This window comes from Pongo abelii, chromosome 18, assembly GCF_028885655.2.
Source record: "Pongo abelii isolate AG06213 chromosome 18, NHGRI_mPonAbe1-v2.0_pri, whole genome shotgun sequence".
NCBI classification, from domain to species: Eukaryota; Metazoa; Chordata; class Mammalia; order Primates; family Hominidae; genus Pongo; species Pongo abelii.
This window is the reverse complement of record NC_072003.2, coordinates 46,656,096-46,672,941: the sequence shown is the minus strand read 5'-3', so window position 1 is coordinate 46,672,941 and position 16,846 is coordinate 46,656,096. Positions and strand designations below refer to the sequence as shown.

Genomic DNA, 16,846 nt, shown 5'->3' with positions numbered 1-16,846 from the left:
CAAATTAATCAGTAATTTTTAAGAAACAGAAAAAGACAACTAAGTGAAATAATGTGAAGTTAAAGCAGCCTTGGGCTGCAACAGGTAGTTTAGTGATTATGAGCAGGAGCTGCAGAAAACCAAGATTACCACTTTTTCTAACCATGACAGAGGGAAGAGCATTAATTGTGTCAGATGAGGGATAAAAGCGCCAATAAAATATGACCCTGTGCTACACAGGAGTGATGCTAATAAGTCTTCAAGAAAAATTTTATAACCAAAATGAATGATCATTTCTGAAGCATGATTATTCAGAGCTAACCTTAATTTCACCAAAAGTCACTAACAACCGTCATGCCTAACTAAAGCTAGTTGTCAAACATCCCAGAAAACCAAGCTGTCTCTGTGGGAGACAAAGCAAACTCAAGACCCTTGGAAGAGGAATCAAATATCTCATAAAGAAGTATAGAATGAGTATGAAGTTGTCACACCCACACTATAATGAAGACATCAAAATGTAAATTAATCTACTTACTAATAAATACATTTAAAATTACAGAACTGGAAAGCTATAATAGGCATTCTTTAAGTTCTAATTCATCATTCAATATGCTATTCAGACCATCTAGTTTGGCTTAAAATTTTTTTCATGTCTATTCTAAGTGTAGCTTAACTTTACCGTATTTTTATGGACTATTAGTTTTTTATGTAATACGAAACTGAAAGAATGTGACTATGGGTGAACATTACATCTATTAAAATTTTGTAGTACTTTAATTTGCATTATAATTTAGTTATAAGAATTTTATTGTAGCAAAAAATTGAAATGAAAACTGGAGTTATGACAATGGATATTTAAGGTACTCAGCTTATACTACAGCAAATGAAACTAAACTACTTCTGTAACATGAAACTACAATGGAAATCAGCCTTGAACTTGTCAGTTTTTTGTAGTTAGTTTGAAGACTGCTTGCTGTTTCCTCTACTTGTCAAAGAAAATTATATTTCTTGAAGCACCTACCACTATTTTTATGGTCATTCCATAATATTGTTGAATCTTCCAAGGATACCTAGGAAAAAAAGAACTTCTAAAGCCAGTGTTTAACACTATTGTTCTCTTTTAAATGCCAAGCTGCATGAAATATGAAAGAGGCTGGAAGGAACCCAATCCCACCAGCACCAGCAAGAGCCTCCACAAAGACCTTTAAGCAATTAGCACATCAGTTTCTCAAAGATACACATGTGGAAAAATAAACTGGACTCGGGTGGAAATCAGCTTAACTTCTAGTGCTAACCAGTTATACCTCTCATTTCCATCCAACTGGTTAGGCAACTCTCTGAAAATGGAGGCAGTCATTACATCCTGAAGCAGAGCTCCCTACTGAAAGGAGAACTACATGATCCTCAGGATACAGAAGGGATCACCAATTACTGTAGTCATGTATGATAAACAGATGAGACAGGAGATGTATATATATATATATATATATACTCATTTCCAAGAGCAACAGTTGGAAATTTTAACGTTTATAGGAATGTACAGCAATGGCCTCAACATGGAACCCTGAAGTGGGTTCAGATGAGTAAAAGGATCTGGGCCAGGTAAATCCAGGCCAGAAGTCAGAACCTGGAGTACACCAGCAAACTGACAGAAGCAGAGTGCCATACCAGTGAAAGGAAGCTGCAAAAACAGCCATGGATCACACCCAGGAACTGTGGGGTTATGCCCAGTGGGAATCAGGGATGCAGATAATGACATATTTATTCAAAGACTAAGTTCGAGTTTGGAATATGAGGATGCTTAATTCAGAGCCCAAGATCTGCAATCTGAATTAGAAGACAAAGAAGAGATGAGGATGGCACAAAGGACTGCTGCTCAACAAATATGATGCTGTAGATAGACTTCTGCTCTTCAAAGTGCAGGCCATCCACAGGCAGCAAGGGCCTCACCTGGGAGCTTGTTAGAATAGCAGTTCCTCAGGCCCTATCCCAAACCTGCTGAATTGGATCTGCATTTAATTAGATCCAAGGCTCTACAATGATAGTACTACTATCTTGAAAAAAAAAAAAAAAATGAGAGAGAAGAGGGGAGGGAAGAAGAGAGGGTGTGAGATGTTGAAGATGCCAGAGATCAAAATTAGACAGCAGCTTTGTCTTAGGAAAATCTAGCTCTACAATCCCTAGAAAGTAAGATCGTGAACCAACTAAAACAGCTTAAATATCAAAACTAACATCTTGTTCATCAAAGCTTGCTTTAAGATCTTTGCATCACCGTACTGACAAATCCAAAGCTATTATCTCATCAGCTCAACTCTCACAATCACAACCAGTTCTCCATCTTGTAAGATCTACCTTGAAATCATCCAGCCTCAGCCCTAAAACCGTATAAGTACTTTCCCTTAACTCCTCTGACAGTCAATGATTGAGTGCCATAATATTTTGAAGCAGAAAAAAATATTAACAAGTATCTAGTCTAAGTCTCTTATTTCATGGAAGAAATTCACAACTTGCTCAAGGATGCAGAGCTTGTTAAGCATAAAACCAACACCAAAAACAAGATCTCCAGACTCTATTCAGGGATCTGATATTTTTAAAATACATTCATTATTTTGGTCTGTTTGTTCTGGACAAGGTCATTTCTTTATGCTACTGTAATTCACCAGTGTACCCAGAACACCATGCTTAGTGGGTGCTGGTCAATATGCAACATGCCAGAATGAATACAAACACATAAATTTAATTTTAACCAAAGAGCTCAAAAAGGTTAAGAATAATATAATTATAGTATGATTATCAGCATCCTAATAAGAACTAACAATATCAGAACATTTACCACAAGCAAAGTACTGTGTTGAGAGCTATTTACATACGATTTCATTTAATCCTCACAATAACTCTCCTAATAATAATGGTACTATTATTATCGTTCTAAATATTTTTTTTTAAATGGGGTTTAGTAACTTAACCAAGGTCACACTGGTAGCAAGTGGAAGACCTAGGATTTAAACACTGAAATATGCTTTGTTTCTTTTTTTCAGGTAAAGCAAAAAAAAAAAATTTTCACAGCAATATATAACCTGCTTCCAAGGTAACATTTAAATCAGAAATACTGCTTTAATGACAATTTTCCCCAAAATATGAAGGGGTTTCTAAGCAATTCTGGTATTGATCGCTGCACTCTGTCCATGTCAGCCATGTAAATGAACCATTTCAGCTGTCATGTTACTTGACACATCTGTCCTTTACCTAGATTTCACTTCTTTCTATTTCCATTTCAATACCATATTAGTTGAAGACAACTGCAGTTCACAAGAATAAAAATAACTCTCATCTTGTAAATTAAATACATGATAATTGCTAGACTCTGCTTTAAAGAGGTCTAAGGTAAAAACATAGATTTTTTTCTCTAGTGCATTATTTAGCATTATGTTCAAGACTTTTCCAGAAATAGATGTTATATCACTTCTTATTCTGAAACTTACTCTAGATGGCAAGATTTAGGAAGCTTTTCTCTATTTTATTTAAAAGTATATAATTTTCTCTTTCTTTACCATATTCCTGAAATTTAAATGGTTAAGTTCAAATTCCTCAGTATCTTAGGTAAAGTTTACACTATGACACACAAGTCCTATTAAATAGCACTGACTCACCCTATGCATGAAGGAATAAACATGCTACTGGTGACTTACATTTGGATTACAATGTAGATGAATAATCTATGTGATTTCTTCCATTTTCTCTTCAGGGAAAGAAAAAATCAGTACACAGAGCCAGCTCAAAGTTTGTATACAAGGGGTAAAAGCAGTCAGACCCATGTAGTTTGGCCTTGGAGATGCTGTCCACAGTTTAACAGAAAAATCAAAAGTGCCCTCACCACGTCATAAAGCTATTATAAACCTAGGTCAGTATTTTGTTTTATTTATTACACTTATTTTATGAGTCTGAATTTTGAAACTTTTTGGACTTGACCAGTAGAAGACTTTTTTTTACTACGAAAATATGTTCTTATTCAAAATGTGCAGGAAAATAAATAAACTGAATTTTATTCACCAAGTAAAAAGGTTAAATTATTAGACAACACATAGTGCTGGAAAGTTCATTCTGAACCAAAATTGTACTAATTCCTCTAACATGATTAATTAATTCATTCAACTTGTATTCTTATTCAACATTGAGTCCCCAGCACCAAGCCTTGTATCAGGGGCTATACAAAGCTGCAACAAATCTTGTCTGTGACCTGAAGGATTTCATAGCCTAGTAAAGAAGAAAGATACATAATTATCTAATAGCAATGCAGTGACATCAGAGCTAAAAGAAGCCTGTATAAAATGTCATGGGAACCAGTAGAGCAATTAATCGAAACCTGAAATGCAGAGAAGGGAGTTGTCAGAAAATATGTAAAAACAAGAGATCACTAGAGCAGAATAAAAGATTATGGAGTGCACCAAGCTTACAGAGAAAGGCTATTTAATACAGAGGGAACTTCATGATAAAGGTGCAGAAGCCAGAAAAGAGAGTGACCCACTCGGGAACTGCCAGGTACATTAATAACATTGCAGCAGGGAATGTGAGGAAGACAGGAGGCTGGACAGGTATCCAGAAGTCTAATAGGGAGGATGCTGAACAGCAGATTCCAGGTTTGCATTTTATTCTTCAGATACCGAAGAGCCACTGGGGCATCATATGATCCAAACTCTAGAAGATATATCTGTTGGCAGAGCAAAGGACTGCTAGACAGGGAGTAAGCCCTAGGCATAAAAGTCTAGTTTGGGTCAAAACAATCATTCTAGGGCCTTGAATTAAGACAGTGACACCAGTAATGCACAAGGGAGGAAATATTCAAGAAATATTTAAATAGTAGAATTTAAAAAACTAAGAAGGACTTAAATTTGGTATAGGTCTTAGGTATAAGTATCAATATAATGAGAATGAGATACAGCAGAAGAAAGAGTGCATTGATAAATTCTAACACTCAAATAGTGTTTTTATTTCTTCAAATTATAATAACTAAAACCTTACATCCTGATAGATATTTTTATCCTTGAGGTCATTGAACAAATGATTATTACCAAAGCTACAAGCCTATTAAGAATTGGGATAAAGTGGGTATAACAAACTAATTGAGCTTTACTGTGTATTTCCATGAAAAAAATATAACCAAACAAGAGGATCTCTGAATGGGTACAGAGAGAAATTCATATAAAAAGATTCCACAAAACTAAAATAGTTTCCCTCAGAAATACGTAAGTTAAGAAAACATGCTTTTATTTTAAAAACCTCTATATTAAAGATATTTATCATGAAAACTACTTTACCAGTGGACTACATAAAATCTGCTTAACACAAATGAAAGTTAAGGCCTTACATTTTAAAAATCAAGGCTCACTCATATAATCCCAGCACTTTGAGAGGCTGAGAAGAAAGGATTGCTTGAGGACACGAGCTTGAGACCGGCTTGGGCAACACAGCAAGATCCTGTCTCTCAAAAAAGGAAAAAAAAATTAGCTGGGCATGGTGGCACATGCCTGTAGTCCCAGTTACTCAGGAGGCTGAGGCAAGAAGATCACTTGAGCCCAGAAGTTCAAGGCTGCAATGAGCTATGACTGCACGACTGCATTCCAGCCTGGGAGATCAAGGAAGATCCTGACTCTAAAAATAAAATAAACATGTTTATATAAGCTGCAGTTAAAAGGGGCTCAATTTGAACAGGAAAACTGTCAAAGCAGGAATAACATCAACAGAAATGATTAACACTCTCTATCAATGCTTACCACAATACCAAATAAAGCTGCTTAATTAAGATTATTTTTTAAATAATTATTTTAAAAATAAGACGTATTTTTAAACGTTGTTTGGAAGCATGAGAATTTGCTAAGAGAAATGTCACCAAATGGGGCATGGTTCTATTTCCTACATTTAGCAAAGCCTTATGATGCACAGTGTATTTTCTCTAGAGTTCCATCCGGGTTTCTCACTACAAATTTCCAGATGAAGTTCCCTAATCAAATCTATAGCAAGAAGTTGGCCAAAGCCTAAGAGTGATGCCCACTTTGGAATCATTTAGCCATAGAATGTTCCGTTACTCAAAACTTATTAAATGTATTGTTTTTGCTTAAGGACAGAGGAAGTAATAAGGCTGCCTCTATTAAGACATCGAGATCTGTGATCAAGTTCCCGAGATAGAAAAAGAAAGAAAAAGCATGCTATAACTTGAGATGTCCCAACTTCCATCTTCAAAATATATCAGCAAACACTTATATCAAAACATTTAAAATCAAAGATCACAGTAAATTTAAAGGTTTAGTCTCTTGTCCTTAATTTTTGAAGAGTTAGACTTGCATGACTCCCATTTAGTTACAAAGATGGAAATTAATGACAAAACTTATTTAGCAGGCAGGGAAAAAAAGATGAGACTGAAATCATCCTAAATCAGAAGTCATTAAAAGTTTGGATGTGAATTATAAAAAGTTAACAATAAGTTGTCCTGTAAGCAGAAAACCCCATGAAAGAAATAGTCCAGGCGCAGTGGCTCACACCTGTAATCCCAGCACTCTGGGAGGCCAAGGCAGGAGGATCACCTGAAGTCAGGAGTTCAAGACCAGCCTGGCCAAAATGGTGAAACCCTGCCCGTACTAAAAATACAAAATTGGCCGGGCGTGGTGGTGCATGCCTGTAATTCCAGCTACTTGGGAGGCTGAGGCAGGAGAATCGCTTGAACCTGGGAGGTGGAGGTTGCAGTGAGGTGAGATTGCGTCATTGTACCCTAGCCTAGGCAACAAGAGCAAAACTCCATCTCAAAAAAAAAAAAAAACAAGAAATTAGTCCACTGAATGAAGTCACAACAAGCTAATTCTTTTTGACTTATTGTTGATTTATAACTAATCAATCATCAGATATTTACAAGTGAGCCGAGAAAGTTAATGCAACCAAAGTTAATATACAAAGTAAATGTACCAGATTTTTTTTTAGTATACAGAAAATTATTCACTGGTTCAACTACTGGAGGAAGACAGAAATATAATAAAGAATACAAGTTAAGCACCTGATGAGTATATTTTCAAAACATACCAGGAAGCTAAAATATGTATGAAGAGGAACTATCCACAGCTCAATAGCCCAATCCCAGACTCTGTGTCTGTCCTTCCTAGTCTCCATCCACAGCTTTAACAATAAGACTTGATCTATAATCCAAATAACAGCATAAGTGTTCATCTCTATGGCTAGTGCCTATTTCAGTCCTGAGCTACAAGACTTGAATCTTAAATTGCCAAAAAGGAGGGCCATGTAAATACTGTGAGGCTATTGATAACAAAGGGAGTAAAACAATAAACTTTTAAAGATTTTATATGACAAATGAGAAATCAATGATATATATTTTGGAAAAAGAGCACATATGACATATAACATATCAGAACCTATAAAAATGACAAACTTCAATTATTACACAAGATTCTCAAATGTTGACCAAAGGGTACAAAGTTTCAGTTAGATAGAAGGCAAAAGCTTCAGTGACCTACTGCATAGAATGGTGGCTATAATCATAAAGCGTTATATATTTCAAAATTGCTAAAAGAGTAAACTTTAAATGTTTTCATTACGAAAAAAATAGTAAGTATGTGAGGGGCCAGATTTGTTAATTAGCCTGATTTAATTATCCAACACTGTAAGCATATACCAAAACATTATATGGTACCCTGTAAATATATACAATTACTATTCGTCAATTAAAAATAACTTAAAAAAAATTCTCATTAAGGCTGTTGGAAATCACTTAATGTTTAGGTACCACATCTGTTCATCTACACAAACCAACATCCTCAAGAAAATTTGTGAAATATGAACTGAAAGAGAAGAAAGCTATAAACCCAGTAAGTTAAATATAAAGAATAATTCTTTTTTAACGGACTAATAATCATGTGATTGTTGGTAAAATAAACTAATAAAGTCTATAAGAAAAAGGTAACAAATAATAAAATAAAAAACAGCAACAATTGTTTCATCTTTTAAAAACCATTTCTAATCAAGGCAACCAAGGCCTAATGTGAAAAAGAAAATGAGAGCAAGTATGAATGTATTCAAAATACATCATAGAGGCCAGGTGCAGTGGCTCATGCCTATAATCCCAGCACTTTGGGAGGCAGAGTTGGGAGGAGTGCTTGAGCCTGGGAGTTCCAGACCAGCCTGGGCAAAATAGTGAGGACTTGTCTCTACCAAAAAAAAAAAAAAAAATTAGCCAGGTGTGGTAGTGCACACCTATAGGCCCAGCAGAAGGGAATGCTTGAGCACAGGAGACCGAGGCTGCAGTGAACTGTGATAGTGCCACTGTACTCCACTCCAGCCTGGGTGAAAGAGCAAGACCCTGTCGCAAAAACAAAAACAAACAAACAAAAAAACACACATCCTAGAAGCTACAATGAACCATCAGAAAGCATTTTCAAAACTAAATACATAATATATGCAGTTACAATTTTCTTTTACTTGTTTTCTTTTTATTTATTTTTGAGACAGGGTCTCACTCTGTCACCCAGGCTGGAGTGCAGTGGTGCGACCTCATTGCAGCCTCAACCTTTCGGGCTCAAGCTACCCCTCCTGCCACAACCTCCAACCAGCCATTCCAGGCACCACAACACCTGGCTAATTTTTGTTGTTTTTTTTTTGAGACGGAGTCTCGCCCTGTCGCCCAGGCTGGAGTGCAGTGGCATGATCTTGGCTCACTGCAAGCTCTGCCTCCCGGGTTCACGCCATTCTCCTGCCTCGGCCTCCCGAGTAGTTGGGATTACAGGCGCCCACCACCATGCCTGGCTAACTTTTTTGTATTTTTAGTAGAGACGAGGTTTCACAGTGTTAGCTAGGATGGTCTTGATCTCCTGATCTCGTCCTGATCTCCTGATCCGCCCGTCTCGGCTTCCCAAAGTGCTGGGATTACAGGCGTGAGCCACCGCACCCGGCCTAATTTTTGTATTTTTTGTAGAGATAGTTTCGTCATGTTGCACATGCTAGTCTCAAACTGGGCTCAAGCAGTCCACCTGCCTTGGCCTTTTGAAGTGCTAGGATTACAGGCATGAGCCACCGCAATGGGCAGTTGTTTTCTAATCAGGGATTTGAAAATAGATGTGTCCCAAAACCATAAGACATGTCCTAATTGCATATCTTTTCTAAAAGTCCATTATCTTTTCAGAGGTAAATTAAATGTCTAAATGCATCCTTCTGCCTGAATCAAGCAAAGAATCAAGGACCCTGTGTAGCTTTGCAGACTATTCCTCAGAATAGAAGGGTCAATATGCCATTTTAAAATGTGAAAACAGAATAGCATAATGATATAAAACTAACTGTATCTAAGATTTTACTATATACATACACACATGTATTTCACACATATACTTTTTATTTTTTGAGACGGAGTCTCTCTCTGTCACCCAGGCTGGAGTGCAGTGGTGCAATCTCAGCTCAATGCAAGCTCCGCCTCCTGGGTTCACGCCATTCTCCTGCCTCAGCCTCGCGAGTAGCTGGGACTATAGGTGCCCGCCACCACGCCCGGCTAATTTTTTTGTATTTTTAGTAGAGAGGAGGTTTCACCATGTTAGCCAGGATGGTCTCGATCTCCTGACCTCGTCACACATATACATTTTATATTTGTATATATGCACCTTAATTAATTATGCATTAGAACCTACCTACCATTTATACCTCTGACTCAATAAACTCACTTTCTAAAGTTAGTTTATTCTCCGTTTAACAGGAAATGGGCCACAGGAATATTCTTCCAAAAGTGAGTTTATTGAGTCAGAGATATGTAGATTCTAATGCATAATCAAGGTGGCCACATCTTCTGAATCCAGAATGATGATATACTCAATATCTGTGCCTTCACAGCCATTCACTATCAAACATAGATTGAGTGGCCCTATGCACCCAGCATGGTGCCAGGTGTTAAACATAGAGCTATATGACACACAGCTTCTGCCATGAGGTTGCTCCCTGCCTTTTTGTCACCTTTCAGTCTATTTTTACATAACAGACAGAGAATCATCATAAAATACTAATCCAGCCTTACAACTCCACTGCTTCAAATTTTCACATTCCTTCCATTTATAATAAAATTCAAATATCTTCAAGGCTCCCAAGGCCCTGCCCATCTCAGCCCTTCCTCTCACCCATTCCTGTCATTCACAATGCTTTACCCATAATGGCCTTTTCAGTACGCTTTAAATACCCAGCTCTATCTAGCCCCAGGATCCTCAGCCTAGAGCCCTCCTTACCCCAACTTCTCCACTGACTCCTATTTCTAGGAGTTAAATATCACTTCCAGAGAGGCTTTCCTTGAAGTCCCTACTTCAACCCTGCAGGAGATAGAGAGCTGATGAGTGGTGTTAAGCAACCACTTAAGGGTTAGTTCATTTTAGAAAAATCACCCAGGCAACAATAGTGTGCATTGACTAGGGTGATAGTACAAGGAGAGGTTATGGCTCTAGTAGCAAAGTTCAGTAGGAAACAACTGGAGGAGTCCAGGAGAGAGACAGAGTGAATGTATACAAAAGCACTGGTCACCTTGAGCTCTGCATAAATTCCATCAGGCTATTAGCTCTCTCAACCAGTATTATTTATTACAAACTTCCTGCATCAGAGAGGTCCAATAAACATCAGTTAATTAGAAATGAATGAAAGAAGAAGAGTAAACATCAAGAAGACATCAATAGTAACCACTGTTGTTTATTTATGGAGTACTAGGCACTATAGTTGAAGAAGAGAAGGAAGGCAGCAGTGGCTAGGAGAATAGGGTCTGCCAGAGTTTGGGTGACTTTAAGTAAGTTACTTTACTTCCCTGTGCTTTGAGTTTTTCAAAAGGGGATAGTAATAATACCTACAAAAGAGGATGTTGGGAACAGGCCCCCAAAATATGGCCATAAACTAGCCCCAAAACTGGCCATAAACAAAATCTCTGCAGCACTATGATATGTTCATGATGGCCATAACGCCCACGCTGGAAGGTTGTGGGTTTAAGGAATGAGGGCAAGGAACACCTGGCCCGCCCAGGGCAGAAAACCGCTTAAGGGCATTCTTAAGCCACAAACAATACCATGAGCGATCTGTGCCTTAAGGACATGTTCCTGCTGCAGTTAACTAGCCCAACCCATTCCTTTAATTCGGCCCATCCCTTGTTTCCCATAAGGGATACTTTTAGTTAATTTAATATCTATAGAAACAATGCTAATGACTGGCTTGCTGTGAATAAATACGTGGGTAAATCTCTGTTAGAGGCTCTCAGCTCTGAAGGCTGTGAGACCCCTGATTTCCCACTTCACACCTCTGTATTTCTGTGTGTGTGTCTTTAATTCCTCTAGCGCCGCTGGGTTAGGGTCTCCCCAACCGAACTGGTCTATGCAAGAGGATTTCTGTGAGATTTAAATGTAAAGCACTACTTGTAACACATTAAGTACTCAATAAAGATTAGCTGCTTAAAAAGTTGTCACTGCTGTCATCATAGCATGAAAAATCATTATTATCATTAGTACTACTACTACCACCACTAGGTACTTCCTAGACATCACTTCATCTTCACAAAAAAACTATTATCTCCATTCCATAGTATGGAAAATTAAGTGCAAAACATTAGACACAATTTGTTTGGTTTTAGGGGGAAAAACATTTTGTTTATTTATTTCTAATAATTTCAAATTTTGTTTTAGATTTAGGGGTACATGTGCAAGTTTGTTACCTGGGTATATTATGTGATGCTGAGGTTTGGGGTGTGAACGATCCCATCATTCAGGCAGTGAATAAAGAACCCAACAGTTAGTTTTTCAACCCCTTCCCTGTCCCTCTCCCTCACTCTCCCCTCTAGCAGTCCCCAGTTTCTACTGTTGCCATGTTTATGTCCATGAGTACCCAATGTTTAGCTCCCACTTACGAGAACATGCAGTAGTATTTGGTTTTCTGTTCTTGTGTTAATTCACTTAGGATAATGGCCTCCAGCTGTATTCATGTTGCTGCAAAGGACATGATTTAATTCTTTCCACAGCTGTGAATTATTCCCTGTGGAATAAAGAAAATGTGGAATAAAGAAAAATTCCACATTTTCTTTATCCAACCCACTGTTATTGGGCACCTAGGTTGATTCCATGTCTTTGCTATTGAGTTCACACAGTTTGTAAGTATCAGTACTAGTATTTGAACCTAGTTGTATGAGTCTAACATCTATATAATAACCACATTATGACACTGTCTCTCAAAAGAAGCAGGACAGTCTCCAGTGTGATAGATACTATATGATTTACTGAACTTTTTTTATGTTCCAGGCACTCTTCTGGACTCTAGGGATACAGCTATGAAGAAAACAAGTAAGTCTCTGCTTTTATATAGCTTATATTCTAGTGGATGAAGATGAACAGGAAAACTAAGAAGGGGGAAAAAATTACCTAATAATAAGGACACTACAGAGAATTAAAATTAAGAGTGATGTGTCTGGGAGCTACTTAGATTGGGTGGGCAGAAAAAGCCTTTCTAAGGAGGCTACATTTAAGATGAGAACCTAAAACTCAACCAGAAGGAACAAGCTGCCCAAACAGCAGTATAGAGAGCTTTCCAGGCAGATAAAATAGCTATTACAGAGAGCCTAAAAAGCTATACTACAGAGCCTAAAGTGCAAATTAGATTGCATCTCATGGACCCAAAGATAGCAGTGGAGAAGAAGAGGAGAATTCTGTGAAGAGGTCAGAGGGGCAGGCAAAAGCCATGTCACCTGGGACTTTGTCATTCAAAGGAAGGAAATGTATAATTTATTTTTATTTATTTATTTATTTTATTTTTTGAGACACAGTTTCGATCTTGTTGCCCAGGCTGGAGTGCAATGGCATGATCTCAGCTCACTGCAACCTCTACCTCCTGGGTTCAAGTGATTCTTCTGCCTCAGCTTCCCGAGTAGCTGAGATTACAGGTGCATGCCACCATACCTGGCTAATTTTTTGTATTATTAGTAGAGACAGGGTTTCACCATGTTGGCCAGGCTGATCTCGAACTTCTAACCTCGGGTAACCCACCCACCTCAGCCTCCCACAGTGCTGGGATTATAGGCGTGAGCCTGGGAATGTAGATTTTATGCTAAGTAATGACAGATAGAATGGGAGGGCTTTAAGTGGGAAAGTGACATGAGCTGACTTACATTTCTTAAAGACCCATCTCACTGCTGGGCAGAGAACAGACTGTAGCGAGATAAGAATGAGGAGACAGGAAATCAGGCTATTTCTGTAGTGTAGACCAGAGATAAAAGTGGCTTGGACTAGGGAGGTAGGAGTACAGCTGGAGAAAAACAGATTTGATATGTGTTTTAGCGGTGGAGTAGAAAGATTTTACAGATTAACTGAATAAAAAGGTTGAAGGAAAGAGAGGAATAACCTTTTTAGCTTGAGTAGCTGGAAGAATAATGGTTTAGTTTAATGAAATGAAGTATATTTAAGGAGGAACATGATTGGGATAAGAATAAGAGTAGAAAATAAGAGTTCTGTTTTGTTCCGGTTACATTTGAAATGCCCATCATATAACCATTTGGAAATGTGCATAGATACCTGGATCAGAATCATGAATTCTAGGGAGTTCCTCTTACTCTTTCTCTCATTTCACAAAAGACTGAAGATAAAATAGCACAAGGAAAATAGCTTTTAGAATGCACAATGTGAGTACTGGTGATAATCTAAAGCAGTGAGACAAGCTGTTGTGCTCTTCATGAAACCACTTCATTTATGAAATGTGAAGCATCATTTTTGCTGAGCATAATGACACAGCCTGAGGGTCAATGAGATTCATGCCAAGGGGGTTAAGTCATACGATATGGCCTCTATTTCCTAAATCTTGTAAGATTACAGGGCAGGTCCTAGTAAGAGGTCAGAGGTCCAAGTAGGATACAATTAAGGAGTGCTTCTGAGAATTCCATGCTACATGAAGGGAGCCCAGTGCATATCTGAGACAAAAATATCTTTTAAGTATACATAAAATAACAACTGCTCTACCTGCAATCTAATAGGAGTTTCCATGGAAACTACCAGAAACAATTTCTTTAGAGTTACAGTGATTACTGACAAAAATAAGATGGACATAGAGTAAAATAAAAGCTAAATTTACAAAATGAAATGGACCATATTAAATAGCACAGCTCTATTAATATTAAATTCTGAGTAATCTGATTCAAGCTAGTTGTATTTAAGCATGACAGATTTTCTTAAAATGGCTATTTTGAGGGTAGATACCAAAATGAGAGAGATAAGAAATCATATTTGTTGTATATAAGTCATTAGTCTTTAATACACATCAGCAATATTGTAAAAGACACATATTTTTAGGAAAGATAACTAAAATTTATTGAGCAGTTACTAAATATCAGGTGTTTTGCATATAACATCTTGTTTGATCGTCACAATAATCTCTCCAGGTAGGTTTTATTAACATCATTTTTACAAAGCAAGAAGCAGAATCTCAAAAAGATATAGCTTCCTCAGGATCAAATAGGTAGTAAACAACAGAGCCTGAATCAGACCCAGGTGTAGGTGAACACCAAATGTACACCCTTTCATTAGGCTCTTAAAGGAGGCCACAACCCCCAAGAGTTCAGGAGACTCAGGCCTATGTTCTCTTCCAATCACAAGAATCTTTTTGATTAGTTGACGGTTAGATTAGTTAACTGAAAACAAGGCTGCTATATAAATTCCTTAAAAAAACAATATCAGGCATACACAATTGAAAGTTTTGTTTTGCCCAGAATATACAATAAAATTTTAACAGGTACTGATTTGCCCATCAAATTAAATTAACAAAAGAAAGTTAATCAAAGAACATAAAGAGAAACAAGTAAATGAAAAGACTCAAGTCCTATGTTGAAGCTCACTTATCAGCTGGCTGATAAACTTAGGGAGCCAAGGTAGATAAGCTCATGAGCCATTATAAAAAGGAATAATCTCTTAAATTATCTTTGTCATTTAAGAATAAAAGCAAAAATGCCAAGCCGTTTCCTACCTCATCACAATATGCTATAACCATTATTCCAAGTAATTGAACTGTATTGCCAAGGTGATTGCTACAGCTGACCAACTATGCTAACTTAATATAACTGTAGTGGCCACATGAGAAACGGAAGGAATCTAAGGTATTGAATACTACATTCGTTCTCTAATAATTATTTAATTTATTTTGGCTGTTTAATTTCTTTATAAATTCTTGGTTTTGTACATTTGACTCCAAGGGTCTTTAAAGAAAAACCTGAATATCTAGATCCCTCTTTCAGTTTAAGCAGTCAAAACAAACTTCAACCACAGCAAATACTAGTACATTAGTAGTGACAGCACAACTCAAGTATGCACACACAGAAATACAGGATTCACACTAAATTCCATAAAGAGGAGAAACAAAGAAAAAACAAAAAGCAGAAACATATCTAGAAGGAATATGAAGGGTTAAAATACATAAAACAATGCAGGTACATTGAAAATAAATTTTTCAAAATCAAGATACTACTGGCTTTCACTTTTGGCAATACTGGATAGTTTCTGGCCAAAGTACCAATGAAAAGCTCAGCTGTGAAGCAACGATGTGCTTTAAAATAATTGTCAAATGAAATCGCACAATAAAACATATGCCTATAAAGATAATGTCCAAAGAACTACAATAGGGGAAAGCAAATCATTTCCAATATAAATGGAGTATTTCTAAATAAGTAAGAAATTATAAATGCAAACCACTCAGAGTACTTAAATGCAAACACGACAGGCCACATTCAAAACACAATGCAAAGTTAAGCCTAACACCAGCAGGTATGGTACTTATTATTTTAACAAATACAAATTTTAAGTGTGTCTTTATAGTTTTACTAAGTTTTGGTTAGATGAACTCCCAAAAAAGTGTCAACATTGAAAGTAATGTATAAAGAATCATTCTTCAAAATGGATTATAACACTAAAGTTTGATATTTTTCTAGTCTGTTTCTTGGTGCATTCTATTTCAATTTGATGATACAGTACAGGAAAAGCATCTTGTATATGCCTTCAAACACTCTATGTAATGTTAAAGCACAGTTCTTGGGTTTAGAAATTTTCAGGACTGTTGACGCATAAAAGCTATCTTTAAACATTCTATTTCCCCATTACTACTGAATGACTCTGCTAATGCTTAAAACCACTTTCCTTCTTAGTAAAAAAGCCAAGATGGAAAACAGAGCTCGGTGCTTATAAGGAAAGAAAACAGAGTCTAGAGATATATGTCCTCCTGTTCTTTTAGTTCAAAGATAAAATCAGAAATCAATTGGCATTGTTATTATATAATATTTTGTCATTTAGCAGATGACACCTAGAGATAGAAATCATTTTAGTTCCTTAAAGAGTTTTTGTTTTCTCCTGTTTGATTCTTCCTTAAGCTATTTCTTATTTATTTTCTTTAAGATTTTCCTCCTCTATCTTGCCAGAACAGGACTTGAAATATAAATGAAAATGAAGAGGGAGAAACACTTCTGAAAGGCTATGGTGAAGCCAAGGAGTTTTCACTGTGTTTGGGGGTACTCATCTCACATTTGCCTGTTCATGAGTCCTGAGGCTTGAAATATTCTGCTTAAGAGGCATTACAGAAAAGGTAGCCTCTTACCAGCAGGCTTCTCCGAGTTTTCCAGTACATAATAGGTTTTAAATGGCCCAAGTTAGGCCACAACTACAGAAAAGGGCTATAAATGCCTCAGTTTTCATTTCAGCTATGTGGCCACCTAACTAAATGTGTGTCTTGTTCCGTAAAGTGACACCGAATACATCCAAAGGCCTGGTTGCTAATGGGAATGCATAGGTAATCATGTCTGGGTCCATAAATCACCCAGAAATTGTTTTCAAAATCCTGTGCA

The 16,846-nt window shown here is 37.0% G+C and overlaps 1 protein-coding gene across 8 annotated transcripts in view; it reads right to left on the bottom strand.

Annotated features, from left to right (window-relative positions):
• Positions 1-16,846, bottom strand: part of PHKB (phosphorylase kinase regulatory subunit beta) — a 238,738-nt gene that overhangs the window by 218,512 nt on the left and 3,380 nt on the right.